The sequence below is a fragment of the Myotis daubentonii genome, chromosome 2 (genome assembly GCF_963259705.1).
Source record: "Myotis daubentonii chromosome 2, mMyoDau2.1, whole genome shotgun sequence".
In the NCBI taxonomy this organism is placed as follows: Eukaryota; Metazoa; Chordata; class Mammalia; order Chiroptera; family Vespertilionidae; genus Myotis; species Myotis daubentonii.
Genome location: NC_081841.1, coordinates 169,698,351 through 169,717,964, shown reverse-complemented (window position 1 = coordinate 169,717,964; position 19,614 = coordinate 169,698,351). Strand labels below are relative to the sequence as shown.

The 19,614-nt window shown below is 38.4% G+C and overlaps 1 long non-coding RNA gene across 2 annotated transcripts in view; it reads left to right on the top strand.

The window, feature by feature from the left end:
• Window positions 1-1,112: 1,112 nt before the first annotated feature.
• LOC132226386 (uncharacterized) overlaps window positions 1,113-19,614 on the top strand; it is a 969,091-nt gene continuing 950,589 nt past the window's right edge. For both annotated transcript variants that reach the window (XR_009451041.1, XR_009451042.1), the window contains exon 1: window positions 1,113-1,306. This is a non-coding gene — a long non-coding RNA (uncharacterized LOC132226386). The remainder of the gene's footprint in view (window positions 1,307-19,614) is intronic.

Here is a 19,614-nt window from a genome sequence, read left to right as displayed (position 1 = left end):
TCAGTTCTGTGTTCTAAATTCTGAGTGTTTCTGTCTTGTTACAACTGTATTTATACCAGTTGATTCAATCCTATCAATCTCTATTACAAAGGTTAGGGCGTTTCTTATCTCCATTCCAGGGAGAAAAGATTATGTAGTTTAAGCATGATTGTTCGTAGTTAAAGGGATTAATTACCCGCCTGGCACTTAGTTGAGGGGTTTTATTCCCTCCCTAACTCCAGGGGAAAATCCCTACCTGGGGATTCAACCTTTCTCGGAGAGGTGACCTTGGTTAAAACACAGTGCCAAGGGGAGCAAACATATTAAGAACCGTATGCTATATATGCCAGGTCCCTTGAAACAGCAAGGATGGACCGGCTCCCGGCAAATTCCCCCTTTTTTATTTTTTAAAAGCAAGCATTAAAAAGAAAAACCCTGAAATGCTCTCTTGTATCCATTTTAAGAGTAGGATTGGCGCTTTCCGCTATTACCTGAGTCCTGATCTATCATCCCAGGGAGAGCTTGCCAATCCTGCACTTTCCCAGGGTAGAAAGGCTGCAGTGGGGTTAAGGATAAGGCTCCTTGGGCCTACCTTCTCCCATGCCATTACATTTACCTTTCCTTCCTCAGAAAAGCATGGACATATTTGTTGTACAAAACGTTCTGTCTGACTGGGAGTAACCTTAATTCCTCTGCTAGCAAGCATATGTGTTAAAAGATCAATACAGAGTCTTATTTCTTTAGACTCAGTATGGCACATCTTCTTAATCTAAAGATCAATACAGAGTCTTCTTTCTTTGGACTCAGTATGGCACATCTTCTCAATCTGAGGATCAATACAGAGTCTTCTTTCTTTGGACTCAGTATGGCACATCTTCTCAATCTAAGTTCTGTACTATCCACCTTCTTACCCTACTTATCCTCTATAGGGGGGTCTGTAGCACCCTGGTGGAGTCCTATCCGTCCCGAGTGTGGGGGTTCTCAATGGGGGGGGCTTACCTATGGGAATCCTTTTCCAGGGGTTCCCAAAGGTGTGGACGGAGTCGGCGAAGGCTATCCACCCTCTTCCTACGGTGGAGTCCGATCCATCCCGAGTGTGGAGGTTCTCAGTGGGGCGGCTTACCTAAGGGAATCCTGTTCCAGGGGTTCCCAAAGGTGTGGACGGAGTCGGCGAAGACTATCCACCCTCTTCCTACGGTGGAGTCCGATCCGTCCCGAGTGTGGGGCGCTTACCTAGGGGTCCCTGTTCGGGCGCCAGATGCCGGGGTCCAACCCCAGCAGGTCCAGGGGTCCCCAAAGGTGTGGACGGAGTCGGCGAAGAAGGAATGTCACAGAGGCAGCGTTCAGTTGATCATCATAGCTGGGTTCGCTTGTCAGGGTCTCCAGCCAGGTTCTGTAGCCAGGATCTCCAGCCAAGTTCTGTTCAGGATCTCCAGAGAGGTTCTGCCTAGGATCTCCAGTCTTGTATAAAACGTTCTGTGTAGGTTCTGTGCCTAGGCTCTGTCTCTCTTGGTCCTGTCTTCCAAGCCCTGTGTTCTCAGTTCTGTGTTCTAAATTCTGAGTGTTTCTGTCTTGTTACAACTGTATTTATACCAGTTGATTCAATCCTATCAATCTCTATTACAAAGGTTAGGGCGTTTCTTATCTCCATTCCAGGGAGAAAAGATTATGTAGTTTAAGCATGATTGTTCGTAGTTAAAGGGATTAATTACCCGCCTGGCACTTAGTTGAGGGGTTTTATTCCCTCCCTAACTCCAGGGGAAAATCCCTACCTGGGGATTCAACCTTTCTCGGAGAGGTGACCTTGGTTAAAACACAGTGCCAAGGGGAGCAAACATATTAAGAACCGTATGCTATATATGCCAGGTCCCTTGAAACAGCAAGGATGGACCGGCTCCCGGCAAATGATAAAGCAATAGTTTATCATTATGCATTTAACAAAATTTATTATACCATAAATTATAATATAGACAGAATTTAAGGAAGACATTGATCATATATACAGCAGTCATCTGTTTTGATTATTATATTGAATCAAATACAAAGCTAAGGTATATTTTCATAAGCTGTGTATTTCACTGTAGCCCATCACCTTTGGTGATTCTATAGATTTGTATCGCTGCTATTCTTCTAAGAAAATATAATTACCAAGTGTGTTTATAGCTGTAAATCAATTAAATAAAAAGGGAGACAAATAAACTAAAAGGTAATGATTACAAGATCTGGCTTCTGTCTATTTCCCTGTTTTTTCATAATGACACTCACCTCCACCCCTAACTACACCCCATTTGCTCTTCTTCTGCCTCACTGGCCTTTCCCTTTTGCTTTCTTATATCAAATTCATTCTCTCTCAGATCAAATGTCCTTTCTTATTCTGTTTGGAACATTCAAATCCAGGTCTTGCATAGCTGCCTTCTTGTGATTATGTAGGTCTCAGTTTATTTTATTCTGATTTTAGGTGGGAGAGAAGGGTTTTTCTCATCCACACTCAAATACTAGAATTAAGTCAGTGTGTTTTCATGGGTTTTATCCCCAATAACATGAAATACTGAAAGGAATTTTTTAAATTATGAAGCAGCAGTTAAGTGTTTGACTACTTTATAATACTTATAAAGTAATTTGTAATATCAGATAAGTCACTGAATCATTTAAATCCTTTATCTCATCAATACAAATGTAATGTTTCGACTTTGGAAGACACATATTCTTAGACACATATCTGATGTTAAATGTCTGAATTTATAGAGATGTTTCATCAGGATTTTTACTTCTTCAGTAACATTGGTGGTCTCCAAAGATGCTCATAGTGCCAAAAGGCAGGGTAGAATGGAAATTGTCTTTATTACTGTAGGCATGCAGTCCAGATACTTGCAAAATACAAAAGCAAGTAGACACTTTCCTGAAATGTCCATATTTTAAATTTCAATGATATATTAAACTGATTTAAATTTATTACCAACTATATTCAAACTATGTTATTCCAACAAATACACATATAAATGATGCATTTTTTTCTGTAATCCTATATAAGAAAAGGCTAATATACTAAGTGTCCAGTCAGCCATTCAACCAATCAAAGCAGCCTTAGCATATCATATTCTAATGCTATGCTAAGGCCACCCAACTGCTCACTATGATATGCACTGACCACCAGAGGGCAGACACTCCAACAGGTAGGAAAGCTTGCTGCTAGGGTCCGTCTGATTGGGACTGAACTAGATGGGCTGGACATGCCCTGGAACCCTCCCACGGTCCCTCCCTGGCTGGCCAACCTCCTGCATTCCTCCCCCGCCCCAGTTGTGCACCAGTGGGATCCCTTGGCCTGGCCTGCACCCTCTTGCAATCCGGGGTCCCTCAGGGGATGTCAGAGAGCCGGTTTTGGCCTGATCCCGCAGGCCAGGCCGAGGGACCCCACTGGTGCATGAATTTGTGCACTGGGCCTCTAGTTAGTTTAATAAATACTCAAGAAAAGAATATAATAAGTACATCAGAAAAGAATATAATAAATGAATCAGTATGTACTATTAGCTAATTGTTAGAAAACTAAGATAAAAAATTTTAAAAATTAAAAAGCAACATGATATACATTTTCCATATATATTACTCAAATTCTCTAGTTTTTAAATAAGCTTTTCCCCTCTCACTTAATATTTGAATATAAAGGAATTATCTTACATTTGTAAGCATATCACACAACTCATATAAGATCACAAAAAGAATAAGTCAAATGCATAAAATTGACAATATAATAATTAAAAATAATGTCCAAAAATAAATAAAAACAGGGGAATATGGACAACAAAACCCATAACCAAAATACCAATTTTCCTACATATACATTTATTTTCTTAAAAGTTAGTAAAAAGAACAAAACTGGTCTAGTATTTCAACACTTTTTTAAACTAAAAATTACATTAGAGAGGGATTATAAACATGCCTGACTTCATGTATATTATCTTCAAGGGATGGGGAAACTTGAACCTCATCAGATGATGTTAACGTACCAGAATAACAGAATCACTGTGGTAAATAGCTGTTACTGGTGTTGTGTGCTATAGGAAACACTAGAGCACTTTACAAAAGCATTTTGAAATACCTGTATTACCAAAAGCCTTGCACCTGTGGAATCTCCTAACTCCTGAGATTTCAGTCAGACTACCTGGAGCTCCTTCAATTCCTGACTCCATTTTGTTGTAAGTATTTTTAAAACGTTTACCTTCTGCTGAATTTATAACAATTATAACAATTTGCTGACTCAGAATGTTTTTAAAAATAACTATTTTCAATGTACGTTTAATTGTTAAGCAAAATTTATAAGGTTCAATTTTACCCATATGTTAATATAAATTCATTTTAATCATAGTAACAAATGATCCCAACACTTCAATGTTTACAATTATTTTAGTAATTCACTGTGGGTCCTCAGTGACTTTGCTCTTGCTGCATGCATCTTCCTCATACCCTCATACCTGGTTTTTCAAAAAATAATATTTAATGGCTATGATTTTTTTATGTTTTTAATTTCTCTTAAAGAACTCTAAAAATTTGTCTTTTACACTTTTTTTGAAAGGTCTTTAGTTTTTCTTTAGTTTTTCACATTATCATAAATGTTAAATAAAATATCCAATAACTGTCAACAATATTGTTAATATGAATGTGTATAATTCAGCATTCCTTTATACTGATAAAACAAATATATATATACTGATATATATATATCAGTATTCTCTTTAATTTTTATTAAGTATATAATTTTATTAAAGCCTTATCAACAAGCAGAATTTTTAAAATGTCTAGTTAATGTTTTTAAAGAAGCTTTGTTAGCCCCAAATCAGGAAAATATAAAATCCATATGTTTCCAATAAATGTAAATCTCTTAACCTCTACCAGATACATTTAACCTACTGTAAACTGTGCGTGCATGTCTGAATCAGAATGACATAAGATTTAATCCACAATTTATACTAATAATGTTTAACTTTTGCAGTAGTTCAATTTTTCACATATCTCATGTCTCTCTGCTGTTAAAAGGCCTAAAACAAAGTCATACATAGCACTGAAGTACTCAGAATTCAATCCTATATCATTTAAATTTATTTGTTGAGGTGGATCTTATAGGAAGAAAATAAAATGAATTGACCACAAAATTAATCAATTAATACTAGTATATTAATAGAACTCAATAAAATGGTACAATATCATAAATTTGTAATATACAAACAAATGAGATTTGAAAAGGAGGTAATGCTCATAGCCTTAGAAGCTATAAATCATGTGACTAGGCCAATTTCTTTAAGTAAATGCATCCCTGCTATAACATTTATTTATTTATTTATTTATTTATTTATTTATTTATTTATTTATTTTTGGTTAATCCTCACCTGAGGATATTTTTCCATTGATTTTTAGAGAGAGTGGAAGGGAGAGGGAGAGCGAGTGAGAAAGAGAAAAGCATCAATGTGAGAGAGAGACACATTGATTGGTTGTCTTCTGCATAAGCCCTGACCAGGGCTGAGGATTGAGCCTACAACTGAGGTATGTGCCGTTGACCGGAGTCAAACCTAGGACCCTTCAATCCACAGGCCGATGCTCTAGCCACTGAGCACCACCAGCTAAGGCCTTGCTATCACTATTTTAAGTTGAACTCAGTGATTCAGTATGTACCATCATCGTCATGAGTATGAAAAGACTTCCCCATTTCATGCAGAACTCTTTCCACTCAGTAATTTGTAACCTCAATGTATCAGGATAGAAGCTAATCCTTGCTTGACTCAGGGCATTATTAATTATCTTCCTTAGTGAGGGAGCATCCTTTGAATCTGGTCAGATTTAGATTAGTGATAAGAAGCTCTGAAATTACTACTTTGTGCGTGTGTAAAAAATTATTTGTGCATATTTTGTATTTCAAAATAATATGACAAAAATATTTTTCTAGGCATAAAAACCACCCTCAAGAATATCAAATATTTGACTGCCAATCCACACCACACTCTGATTTTTACCTCTGGTTTTCTCATCAACATGGTGGACTCCAAGCATTAAAACTATATATTTTCAAATAGTATCTTATGGATTCTTTTGGTTGTGTATTTTCACTGCTTTAAAAATTTATATTATGATAAGCCCCCTTTATTCTTATCATTCTTCAAAGTCCCTGCAGTATCAACTACTATGTGTTTAGTACATCCAAAACTGATTTATTTTTCTTTTACTAAAGTACTTTATCATATTTTGACTTAATATAACTTTTGCTGATACACAAAGAGTGTACACCTACCATTTGCAGACTCCATGGGCCCTGGAGAACTAATTAGGAGCTATTCCATGTTAATCCAGTACATATTTCCAATTACTGCTCATCTTCCCTGAGATCTCTTTAACACACAGCCCTATTGCTCCTTCATTGTTCTCATGGCTCCTTTATTATGCACAATGTTTTCTTTGGCTTATACTGCACCACTGTTTCTTAGTTTTTCTGATTTCTTTCTAAATGTTTCTTCTCATCCCCTTCATGTAAAATGGTATTTATCCACCAAACCTAAATAGATGTTTCTTGTAATTCAGTGTGAATAACTATAGCTGGTATTCATTGACACTCTCTGAATCAGAAATGGTAGGACTTCAACTACATTAGAATTAGGATGTTGCAGGGGAGTGATGTCATTAAGATGGCAACACAGGTTGCTTTCAGCGTTAGTCCCTCTCAGTAGAACATGTACTAGCAACTATCCATAGTCAAAAACAAACAAAAAAAACCACTGAGAAAACCCCAAAATCAGGGGTGAGGCTGAAGCAACCTCCTGGATAACAGAAACCAAGAAGGATTGCATGAGAAGAGCAAGAGAAGCAGCCACAGTTTGACAGTATAGCCCTTGGAAGGCCAGCATGCCACTGTGACAAGAGAGCTCCCCAGGGCCCAGGGATTAGTATGCTAAGGGATATAAGGCAGACAAAGACAAGATATCATACTTACAAGCTCACTTACATTGTATGTAGAATCTAAAAAAACAAAAACAAACCAAAACATGAAGAAACAAAACAAAACAAAAACAGACCCATAGAGCAAGTTGATTGTTGCCTAAGGGGAGGAGGTGGGGAGGTAGGGTGGAAATAAAATAATAAACTTACAAAAAAGTCATTTTTCTAGCCCTAACCGGTTTGGCTCAGTGGATGGAGCCTCAGTCGGCCTGCGGACTGAAAAGTCCCAGGTTCGATTCCAGTCAAGGGCATGTACCTTGGTTGGGGGCACATTCCCAGTGGGAGGTGTGCAGGAGGCAGCTGATCGATGTTTCTAACTCTCTATCCTCTCTCTTCCTCTCTGTAAAAAATCAATAAAATATGTTTAAAAAAATCATCTTTCTATACACTAAAAGAAACTATGTAAAACAGAAATAATGAAAACATTCCCATTTATAGTAGCATCAAAAACAAAAAACATACTTATCAATAAATTTAACCAAGGAAGAAGATCAATCCTGAACAATAATTTGGGAGAGAAAAAATCTCAATTTTTTTAAAAGCATATAGACTTGTCTAAGCATTTATGGATAGCATTAGGATATGGGAAATAAGGATAAATAATTTGATCTGAGGTGAATGTGGGTCTTCTTTCATTGAGGAAGTACACAACATGTTAGACACATATCTCTTTAAGACAACTGAAGTACTCTGTTTTAATACAATGCTAAATTAATAAAATTAGAATTATTTTATTTTAATATATAATTATAATTGTTAAACAAGAGAAATTTCTAGCTGCAATTTTGAGATAAAATAAACTGTTCTCAATTCATTGTATCATTAATATGCTATGACAATTGTTACCGAAGCATTCACTCCTCAATCAACAGAGGAGAAAAAGTTTCCTGTGACTTTTCAGTTTGAAATAGGAAATAAATCGAGTTAATTTCTCTAGCCATTAACCTTCCACATGAACTTACTGAGCTATAGTGGATCTTTGATTGGTAGCCATTAAAATAGAATATAATTAGCAGCATTCTAATTATATCTAACTCATTTCAAGTAATAATTTTCTTGTTCTTTCCATTCCATAGAGACAACTAAAATTACATATTTTTATTTGGCAATTAAAAACTACAAAACTAATAAAAATGTTCTATGATGTGGGTTAATTAAGTGGCAGCTATCATTTATTGTCTTTTATATAATGCGTTAAGTCACTTTCGTATAGGTAATGTCAATTTTTGTGATTTTCATTATGGAGAACAAAAAATAATAAAAATTATATACATATACATTTTTAATGTAATATAAATACAGATGTAAAAGTTATTCATACTAAGGTAATTTAGTTGATAAAATAAGCTATTGTCACACAAAGCAATAATTTATATTTATTTTAATTATTACAAGTTAAATAAATAACATTAATACTTTAGTAGCTTTGTGTAGGGGAAATCACTGAAAAAAAGATATTTTCATTCTAATTTGAATTTAAAATAGACTTTACAACCTTAATGAATGGGTAAGATGTAATGAATGGGTAACATTTATTGTATTTATTTTTTATTAAAGTATAGTTGGCATAATATTATATTATTTTCAGGTGTAAAAAAGTTATACAACATTTATATATTTTCCAATATGAACACCACGCTAAGTCTAGTAAACATTTGTCACCATGTAAAGTTACCACACTACTAGAGGCCCGATGCACGAAGTTCATGCATGGGTAGGGTCCCTAAGCCTGGCTGGTGATCAGGGCTGATCTGTGGGGTGACTGGTGGGGCTATGGGGGGGCCCTCGCTGGCACCCACCTTGGCAGGCCTGGTGCCTCCTGCTCACCAGCCCCACCCTCTGCCACCCTCTGTGGGGCGACTGGTGGGGTGATTGGGGAGGACCCCCCACTGGCACCCGCCTTGGCTGGGCTGGGGCCTGCGGGTTGGGGCCAGCTCCTGCATTGAGTGTCTGCCCCTGATGGTCAGTGCACATCATAGCGACCAGTCATTACACTGGTTGTTCCGCTGTTCAGTTGATTTGCATATTAGGCTTTTATTATATAGTAGGGGCCCGGTGCACGAAATTCGTGCACTGGGTGTGTGTGGGGGGGGGGGAGTGTCCCTCAGCCCAGCCTGCCCCCTCTCACATACTGGGAGCCCTCAGGCGTTGACCCCCATCACCCTCCAATCGCAGGATCGGCCCCTTGCCCAGGCCTGACGCCTCTGGCCTAGGCGTCCGGCCCGGACAGCGGGGACCCACAGCTGCAGCGGCCCCGCGATCGTGGGCTTCGCTTTAGGCCCAGGCAAGGGACCCCTAGCTCCCGGGACTGCCAGCTTCGACCGTGCCCAGCTCCCATCGCTGGCTCCACCCCTACTTCCTGCTATCACTGGCCAGGGCGGAAAAGGCACCTGATTCTCCGATCATGGCTGGGGGGCAGGGCAAAGGCGGCCCCAGCTCCCGCCTTTGCCCTGCCCCCCAGCTCTTAGCTCCCCCCTGGGTTTCCAATCACTCTCAGTGGCAGGGGGCTTCTTCCTGCTTTCCCTTCCGCCTCCCTGCATTGTGCCTACATATGCAAATTAACCGCCATCTTGTTGGCAGTTAACTGCCAATCTTATTGGCAGTTAACTGCCAATCATAGTTGGCAGTTAATTTGCATATAGCCCTGATTAGCCAATGAAAAGGGTATCGTCGTACGCCAATTACCATTTTCCCCTTTTATTAGTGTTGACTAGAGGCCCGGTGCACAAAAATTTGTGCACTCGGGGGGTGGTGGTCCTTCAGCCCCTGTGCCCTCTCGCAGTCTGGGACCTCTCGGGAGATAACGACCTTCTGGCTTAGGCCTGCTCCCGGGTAACAGAGGGCAGGCCCAATCCCTAGGTGCAGCCCCTGGTCTGGCTCAGAGCAGGGCCGATTGGGAGGTTGAGATGCCACCCTCAGTCACGCTCAGGGTAGGGCCAACTGGGGGGTTGGGGCACCGCCCCCTGTCACACTCAAGGCAGGGTTGATGGGGAGGTTGGGGAGCTCCCCCCTGTCATGCACAGAGCAGGGTGGATCAGGGGGTTGGGGCACCGCCACTGTCACACTCAGGGCAGGGCCGATGGGGAGGTTATGGCTCTACCCCATCACACACAGAGCAGGGCCCGTGGGGTGGGGGGGGTTGGGACACCGCCCTCTATCACCCACAGAGCAGGGCTGATCAGGGGGTTGGGGCGCCGCCACTCTCACACTCAGGGCAGGACCAATGGGGAGGTTATGGCTCTACCCCATCACACACAGAGCAGGGCCCGTGGGGTGGGGGGGGTTGGGGCACCGCCCTCTATCACCCACAGAGCAGGGCTGATCAGGGGGTTGGGGGGCCGCCACTCTCACACTCAGGGCAGGGCCGATGGGGAGGTTATGGCTCTACCCCATCACACACAGAGCAGGGCCCGTGGGGTGGGGGGGTTGGGGCGCCGCACCCTGTCACACACAGAGCCACAGGGCGATCAGGAGGTTGGGGAGCTCCCCCCTGTCATGCTGATCCAGGTGCTGGGAGGCATATTACCCTTTTACTATATAGGATAGAGGCCTGGTGCACAGGTAGGGGCTGGCTGGTTTGCCCTGAAGGGTGTCCTGGATCAGGGTGGGGGTCCCCACTGGGATGCCTGGCCAGCCTGGATGAGGGGATAATGGCTGTTTGCAGCTGGTCACACACCCTTCAGGGTGGGGGTCCCCACTGGCTTGCCTGGCCAGTCTGGGTGAGGGGCTGAGGGCTGTTTTCAGGCTGGGACTGAAGCTCCCAACTGCTCCTTTTTTTCTTTTTCTTTTTTTTATTCTGAGTCAGCTTTAGCTCTGAGGCTCTAGCTCTTAGGCCTCCACTGAAAGCAGGTATCTGGTTTGTTTAGGTTCTACAATCGAAATTCTCTATCAACTCCAGGTCTGAGATCCCGGCTAGCTGAAAGCTGGTTTCTGGGGTTTTGTTTAGCTTCTATTTTTGTAACTATGTTTCAAACTGCCGGCTCAGAGGCCTGCTGTGGCATGCAGGGAACGTTGGAGTCCTCCATCACTGAAGCAAGCAAGCCTCATGTTAGTTTCAAGCTGCCTGGCTGCCGGCCGCCATCTTGGCTGTCAGTTAATTTGCATATCGCCCTGATTAGCCAATGGGAAGGGTAGCGGTCGTACGCCAATTACCGTGTTTCTCTTTTATTAGATAGGAGGATTACTGACAATATCCCCCTTCATCTTTTAACTTGTCCCTCCATCCTCTTACCCTCTGGAAATCACCACTCTGTTCTTTGTTTCTATTTGTTCTTTGTTTCTAGGAGTCTATTCTTGTTTCACTTAGCTATTAATGAAAACATGCAGTCTTTTTCTTTATCTGTCTGACTTATTTCACATGGAAATTAGAGGAAACAGAATTTTAGGTAGACAAGTTGAGAAAATCCAGACACCATAGTGATACTATGTGAAGATTTTTAAATAAGCAGTTACTATATTCATATATATATATATATATATATATATATACTAGAGGCCCGATGTATGAAATTCTGCAAGAGTAGGCCTTCCTTCCCCCAGCTGCCAGCACCAGCTTCCTTCTTGCACCTGGGACCTGGGCTTCCCTCACAGTCCTAGAAGGCTGTCCAAAAGGACATCTGGTCTAATTAGCATATTATGCTTTTAATATATATATATATATATATATATATATATATATATATATATATATATATATGAGAGAGAGAGACAGGGATCAAACCAGGAATTGAACTGGTACTTTTTGGTACAAGAGATGACACTCCAACCAACTGAACCACACTGGCCAGTGCCCAGTGATTATACTTAAATTTTTTTTTCCCATTGATTTCAGAGAGGAAGGGTGAAGGAGATAGAAAGATCAATGATAAGAAAGAATCACTGATTGACTGTCTCCTGCGCGCCCACCCAATGTATACAAATTAAAGTAGTTTCAGGTGAGACTATACATTGGAGAAATGTGAAAACTATGTTTGAGTGTAAAAATGAATTTGGTTTTTGAGATACTTTACTCTGAAAATAATTTAAAGGTATGTTCCAGATCCAAAATATGCATACATTTGATAGAATGTTTTAGGATATATATTGCATCGCATTTTGAAAGTCACTGACACCTTTTGGTTTCAAACTAAATTGATTAAATAATCTGATATATTACCCAACATGAAATTTAAAATCCTGACTGTAAACTGTTTTAATTTTAATTCAAAACTGAATATTCATATAACTTCAGGATTTTCCTTCAGTGAGTTCCACAGGCAGGATTTTCCTTCAGTGAGCTCAGCATTAGAATTGTATTACTAGTTGGTAAAACTTTCGTTTTAATGTATATTTTGCCTTGAAATGAACAGATCAATCTATTCCTTCCTATGGTTTAAGCATCACTGGTAACTTTAAGAAAGCAAGTTAGATATTATTGAAATAACAAAAGAAAGAAAACTAACAATGAATGGAGAAGAGGCAGTAGGATCTGGGAACATTTAACAGGTAATAGGTATACAGTATGGTGGATTACTAAATGGTGAGGATGAAAAAATATGGCTTGGGGTTACTTGTGGATAATTAGAAAGACTGTGCCTTCATAAAAGAAATTGCAACAATGGGAATTTGACTCTCTGCCTCCTGCAAGTTTCAGAGTCCCATTAGTTCCCATTTGTTATGACAAATATCTTCTGAATAACTATGAGGGTTTCACTTCTATCTCTTCGATATGAATATTAATTTAAGATGTCTTCTGCTGTGATTATTTATTTCCCTGTTTTTGGTCTCAAGATTTCTTTACTAAAAATTGAAGACATTTTCTTTTTCACATTTGAGCCAGCATCTCCATGTGTTTGTGGGGGGAGTAGGAGGGGGCATGAGGCGAGGGCTCAGTTCAACACCTTGATCGGAAGTGCCATCCCATAAAACTGTAAACTATCTTTACAAAAACTTACTAAACAGGAATACATAAATCAGAGAAAGTGAGCAGATTCATCAATAGGTTTAGTATATATCCCCTATGATACCATTTTACAATTTAATCAGCTAACTAGATAAAGGATGGAAAGCATATGGTCAGCTTGAGAGGGAAGATGATATCATTAATATATTTTTAGGAAATAGCAGCAAATTTTAATTTTAAATGCCACCAGGATAGGAGTACTTGGAGCTTCTTCCAGTTTATACTAAAATCCTTATAAAGACAAAGAAAAGTAGTCAAAATGCTCATGAAGCTAAAAACCATTGCATAACCTGCACCAGGTTCTAAGAATACTCTTCACTAACTAATAAGGATTGCTGGATTTATCTAGTTTTCCCCCCAAGTCATTTTATAGCTGAGCTTTAAATCTTGAAACTGACTGCCCGAGTTCTCTCTAAGGGAAATTAATTGCTTGCATTTCTCTGCTGTTGAATAGATGTCTTATATTTTTCATAGCATTTACTTAATTCTGCTCTGCAATAGAATAGCTTTGCTTATTATCTCTCTCACTAAATGAACACCTTGAAGTTGAATAAGCATATATTACTCATCTCTGTATTTTCTGTAGTACTCCTAAGGTACTTGAAAATGATTGTTCAATTATTAAATAAAATTTTGTTATCAGAATGGCATTGTAATAGAGAGCAATTAAACATGTTTTGTTGTGTGTTGCCTTAGTAATTTGGGAACTCCTTTGTGTAATAGAATAAATATAATAGGCATGATTTCAAACTACATTTTAGTTAACTTGGTGGTTCATTATTATGACATTTATAAGCTAGTGTTTATAAATATTTCTATGTAGCTATCTCAGCTTATAACTTACCACATACTATTTTCCCATAGCTTTAAAGAAGGATGTATTTCTCTCCACATTTAATGTATAAAAAATGCTTCTTAGCTATCTAGTTATGAGAAGTCTAGAATATAGGGTATTTACCCAGTTATTCTTCTATTAAGTACATTATTTAGTATTCAATTAGAATAATAATTTTTTAGGTAAAAAAAAAATCACATGTACAAAAATGAAAGTGTTCACTTGCATGCCATGATCTTTATTTAGAAATCTGTAATTTAGCTTGAATTACCTAGCATAAATATATATTATGTTTTGCAGGATATTTGATTAATTTTTAATCTGTTTAATATAAATACATACTGAGTGTATTGATAAAGGAATCCATAAATTATTTGATTGGCATATGCCACTTACATCTTTAAAGTTCTATTTTAACAGAAAATATTTTTAAATGGCATATTTTAATTAAAGAATTTTCTAAAATAAACCTAAAAAAGTATTAGTTTTTAAATTATAACAGCTATTTAAAAAGAACCAATCTATGAATAGTGTTTTTATCAGAGAATAAACTTATATTGGCATCAATTTTAATAGACATATGTATTCATTAATACATGTAAATATATAATTATTTATTAAAATTATGAAAATAATTTAAATTATATTATTTTAGGATGAGAATAAATTAATAAAATATTACTTTTCTTAAAACTTTTTAAATTTAGTAAGTAATTTTATGTGATTATTTTGTGACAAATATTAAAAAAGATATATGATTATATTTTAAGGCAAGTGTTCCTATCTGCATTCTTTAGCAACTTCAATTGAGAGGTTAAGATTTTCCTCATGACTCTATTATACATGATTGTTATATATTTTAAAACAATATATTTTCTTGTTATATATATTTACATTAATTGCAAGCAAACATTTATTAGGAATTCATCAACAAGGTCCATGTTTATGTAGCTCAAAATTTTCAAGAAAAACTAAGTATTTTATTTTATTATTGCATTTCTGCTATGGTTCATACCTGACCTTTCCATCTATTCCAATGTTTCCAAAAAACCTGAAATCTCTGACAAGTAATTCTGCAGCAAAATTATATTAAGAAATTTAAACAAATAATTAATTATGCATGTATACCAAACATAAAGCATGTGCATTTCATAAAGTTTATGAGAAATGTGAAAATGCAAATGACATCCTGGGACCTCACAACTATTGAAAACTTATTTCAGTAAAAAGTCCCATTTAATTGCTCTATTGTCATGGTTTATGCCATCTGGAGCACCACCCTTTGATCTCATAACTTCATGCTTTTTGTAAACCTCTGAATCAGAAGCTGAAAGTAGCAGAAGGAAGCAGCAGCTGCCAACATCTCCAATGTAGATAGTAATTTGCAACTCTTTGTTCTCCTGAATTCTCTTCTCCAAATCTAGTTTATCTTTCTGCTCCATGCTCCCAATGCCACTCAATATAGCATCCTTATATTCACTCTATAATAGTAAAACCTAACCACCTATTTAATAATTATTAAATAAATGACTGCCAAATGTGGTGCATTGTTCTGAAGTTGTGGGAAAATAAATGCCCCATAGAGTTTATATTCTTGTCACAGTAAAATTTAATTACTCATTTGATTTCAGTGTATTGAAAAGCTTATTAATATATATAGTTAAATATTATTTTATGTCAAACTTTCATAAAACACCAAAATGTAAGCAATAGTCTAGGTACTGAAAACATACATATCAAAACCATAGTTCTTTGCATTATATAGTTGGTAATCTACTCAACAGATAATAAAATGTGAGGCAAGTTAGGTGGATATTTGTTCATTTAGAGGTTCTAAACTGAAATGCTATGTTTAAATCCAAGTTCTGCTATTAATTGGTTCTTGAGATAATTTGTTTCAACCTCATCAACAATTATAATGAAAATAATACTGAGGATAATAATAGTAATAGTGATGTTTAAATCACAGGATTGCTGTAAAGATTAAATAGCATAATGAAAGTTTTGCATATGGTCTCGCACAGAACTTGTGCCCAGTAAATATATTTTTATTGGAATAATATCACTAATGCGCTATAATATATACTTTAAATTGTATAGGAACATCTATGAACATGTCTGGGAAGGAAAAATATATCAAATAATTGAATTCAGCACCAATTACATTTTACTCTCTGAACCTCAGTTGTCTCAAATATTAAATGGCAATAATTTAAATTTTCTAGTGTAATTATTTATAAAAATAAATAAAATGAAATTGAGAAAGTGGAATGTAAATTCCCAATAAATGTAAATATATAGCTTTATTGAGATGCTACATGAATTCTATTATCAAACTCCAAGGGGCATTTGAAGATGAAGGTGAATTGCCTGAAAAATCCAGTGTTTAATTTAGAGGTTAGGTGTCCATTGTTAATTTACAATATACTATGAATTTTGTCAAATACCTGGAAAAAAGTAGGGAAATTGAAGTAGTAATGTCAGGAGCTTAAAATAAAAAAGAAAAGAAATTTCCATATTATCAAATATTGTATTTAATAAACTGTGCTATGTGATCATTCTTCATGCCTCTTTGAATCTGAAATCCCACACGTAAAAGTGAGATAGTATCAACTTATTTAATTGAGTTGATGAGTGAGGTTTACAATGAGATGAGGTGGGGGCAGTGAATAGTGACTGGAATAAGAAGCAGTCGTTATGAAGCCACTTGTGCTGCCATATTGAAAATGTATTTTTTATAAGCAAGTAATTATATTTCACAAGGTAAAAACTCTTAAATTGTGCTCATTTTATACAAAAAGTAAAATTGAAAAACATAAAGGGACAGAGATAGAGACAGATACCAACTTTATGTGAGTAAATATTAACATTGAAACAAACATTCCGCAGCCAATACAGACCCAAGGGAAACCCCAAATAAAATGCCTCATTTGTTTAGAGACCTTGGGTTAAATTGTAATTTTCTGACAAACAAAGAAATTTCCTAAGAACAGAAGAAGCATCATTGAATTTTTATTGCTCTAATAATTAAAATGTTATTTATATCACAATATGGTCAGAGCTTGTAAATATTTTTTTTGAATCTATCTACCTTAACAAATAATTTATTTATATAAAGATTGCACATTTAGTACTGATACATCAGGATAAAGGTAGCATTTGGCAAATAATATACAGCAGAAAAGACCTGTTTACTTCTGTGTTTTAAAAATGTTCTAAGATCAATATTTATTTGTGTACATGACATTTTTAAAACTCTTTTTAAGCTAATATATTTTCTTTTACCCTCTGGAAGACTAAAAGGCAATTTAATACAGGTGGAGAATGTTTCTATGATTATTTTAGGTCTTCACAATAACCTTTGAAGCAGATGCTATGCCCTTTCTAAGATGAGGAAATATAGAGATAAAAAAATGTGTATAATAGTTGAAAATTTATTTGCTTTTTACACTGAAAAATATGTAACAATAAAAAAATGAGATGGTCAGAAAAAGAGAAGTGGAAAATATGCTGTTTCAAATAAAGCAGACTCGGGAAGCAGAGAAAAAGCAGTTAAAACTCACCTTGTAAAATTTATTGGCAGTAAAAAAACATAAAAATGTCAGGTTATTTGAATATATCAGGATGTTTTTACCTATAATTAATAAAAATTCCAACCAAAATTACACACAAGAAAATGGGAGATAAGTGCTACTAATTCTTCATTTCATTCAGGATCTCTTGTCTTTCTACATTTTCCTTTGCCAGGCCTCAAGTTTCTTCTTTTATCCACAAGCTTGTTATATCATGATTTAAATGACTATTCCCCTTACAGTCCACTTTTGCTCACATGACTTGCATCCAAAGGGAAAAAAAAGAGGAAGTGTTCTGTACACATTATTTTCTTAGTACAATAGAAGTCCTTTTATATAGGTCCGTCCAGCCTAACATCCCTAATATATCATTGGTCACAACTCTCCAATTTGCCTATTTCATTAAACCAAATGATGGCAGAGGGGAAAAAGATTGCCACACTTACCTAATTCAACCATTATTCATCATCCTTTGGGCCCAGAAAGGAGCCTGTCTTTTCAGGACATAGCTCCTTCACATTCATAAACTACATCTACTTTGCTTTCTTTCATTTATTTCACTTAGGATTATACTGTCCAGGTTCATCCATGCTTTTTCAAAAGGTAATATTTCCTTATTTTTTTTTTTATGGCTGAATAGTAATCCACTGTGTAAATGTACCACTGCTCTTTTATCCATTCACCTGCTGATGAGCACTTGGGCTGCTTCCAATCTTGGCTATTGCAAATAACACTACAATGAACATAGAGGTGCATGTATTCTTTTGAATGGCTATTTTGGGTTTCTTTGGATATATACCCAGAAGTGGAATTGCTTGGTCATAGGCAGTTCCATTTTTAATTTTTTGAGGTACCTCCATACTGTTTTCTATAGTGGCTGCACCAATCTGTATTCCCAACAATAGTACACAAAGGTTTCCTTTCTTCACACCCTAGACAACACTTGTTGTTTGTTGATTTATTAAATGATAGTCATTCTGACAGGTGTGAGGTGATGTAGACTCATTGACACAGAGAACAGACTGACAGCTGCAGAGGGGAGAGGGCTGGCATGACTCGGTGAAAAAGGTGAAGAGATTACATAGATATAGACAATCTTATCTAATAAAAGAGAAACATGCAAATTGACCATACCTCCGCTACACTCACAGGACACACCCACAAGCCACACCCACCAGCCAATCAGGAGTGAGTATGCAAATAAACCCAACCAAGAGGCGGCGGCCACAGAGCTGGAGCAAACAGGAGGCTTAGGTTGCCCCTGGTGATGGAAGAAGCCAAGCTTCCTGCCTCCCCTGGACAGCTGTGGGCTCCACTCAAGGCTACAAAGTTTCAATTATAGAAGACAAATATATCCCAGATACCTGCTTCTAGCCGGTGTGGCCTCCGCTCAAGGAGGGTCTGGGAGCCTGGGTTTCCTGGGGCTGTGGTCAGCCTGAAAACAGCCCTCAGCCTCTCCCCCAGGCTGGCCAGACACCCCAGTGGGGATCCCCACCCTGAAGGGGGTGTGGCCAGATTGAAAACAGCCCTCAGCCTGTCACCCAGGCTGGCCATGACCCTCCAGCAGGGACCCTCACCCCATGGGGGCGTGGCCAGCTTGTAAACCACCACAGGCTCCACGCCCCAAGGGAACCCCCACCCTGATCTGGGACACCCTTCCGGGCAAACCAGCCTGCCCCCACCCGTGCACCAGGACTCTATCTATACTAATAAAAGGGTATTATGCTAATTAGACTGGGAGACCTTCCTGGAGACCTTCTGGACGTTCTTCTGGACAAAGCCATGGTGGCAGGGCTGAGGTAGAGGTGGTTAGAGGCCAAGAGGGGAGGGCAGTTGTGGGTGACCAGGCTTGTGGGGGGCAGGGCCATTGGAAGTAAGCAGACCAGCAGGGGGGCCAGTAGGGAGCAAGCAGGCCATCAGTGGGGGTCAGTTGGAGGTGATTAGGCCATCGGGGGGTCAGTTTGGAGTGAGCAGGCCAGCAGGGGGGCAGTTGGGGGCAAGCAGGCAGGCAGGCAGAGTGGTTAGAGGCAATCAGGCAGGCAGACAGGTGAGCGGTTAGGAGCCAGCAGTCCCAGATTGCGAGAAGAATGTCCAACTGCTGGTTTAGGCCCGATCCCTGTAAACCGCCAGTAGGACATCCTTTGAGGGGTCCCAGATTTAAGAGAGTGCAGGCCGGGCTGAGGAACACCCCTCTCCCGTGCACGAATTTCGTGCACCAGGCCACTAGTAGTATGATAGAGGGAAAGGGGGGTGAGGGAGGTAGAAATGGATAAAGAGGGAGAAATGGTCACGGAAGGAAACTTGACTTT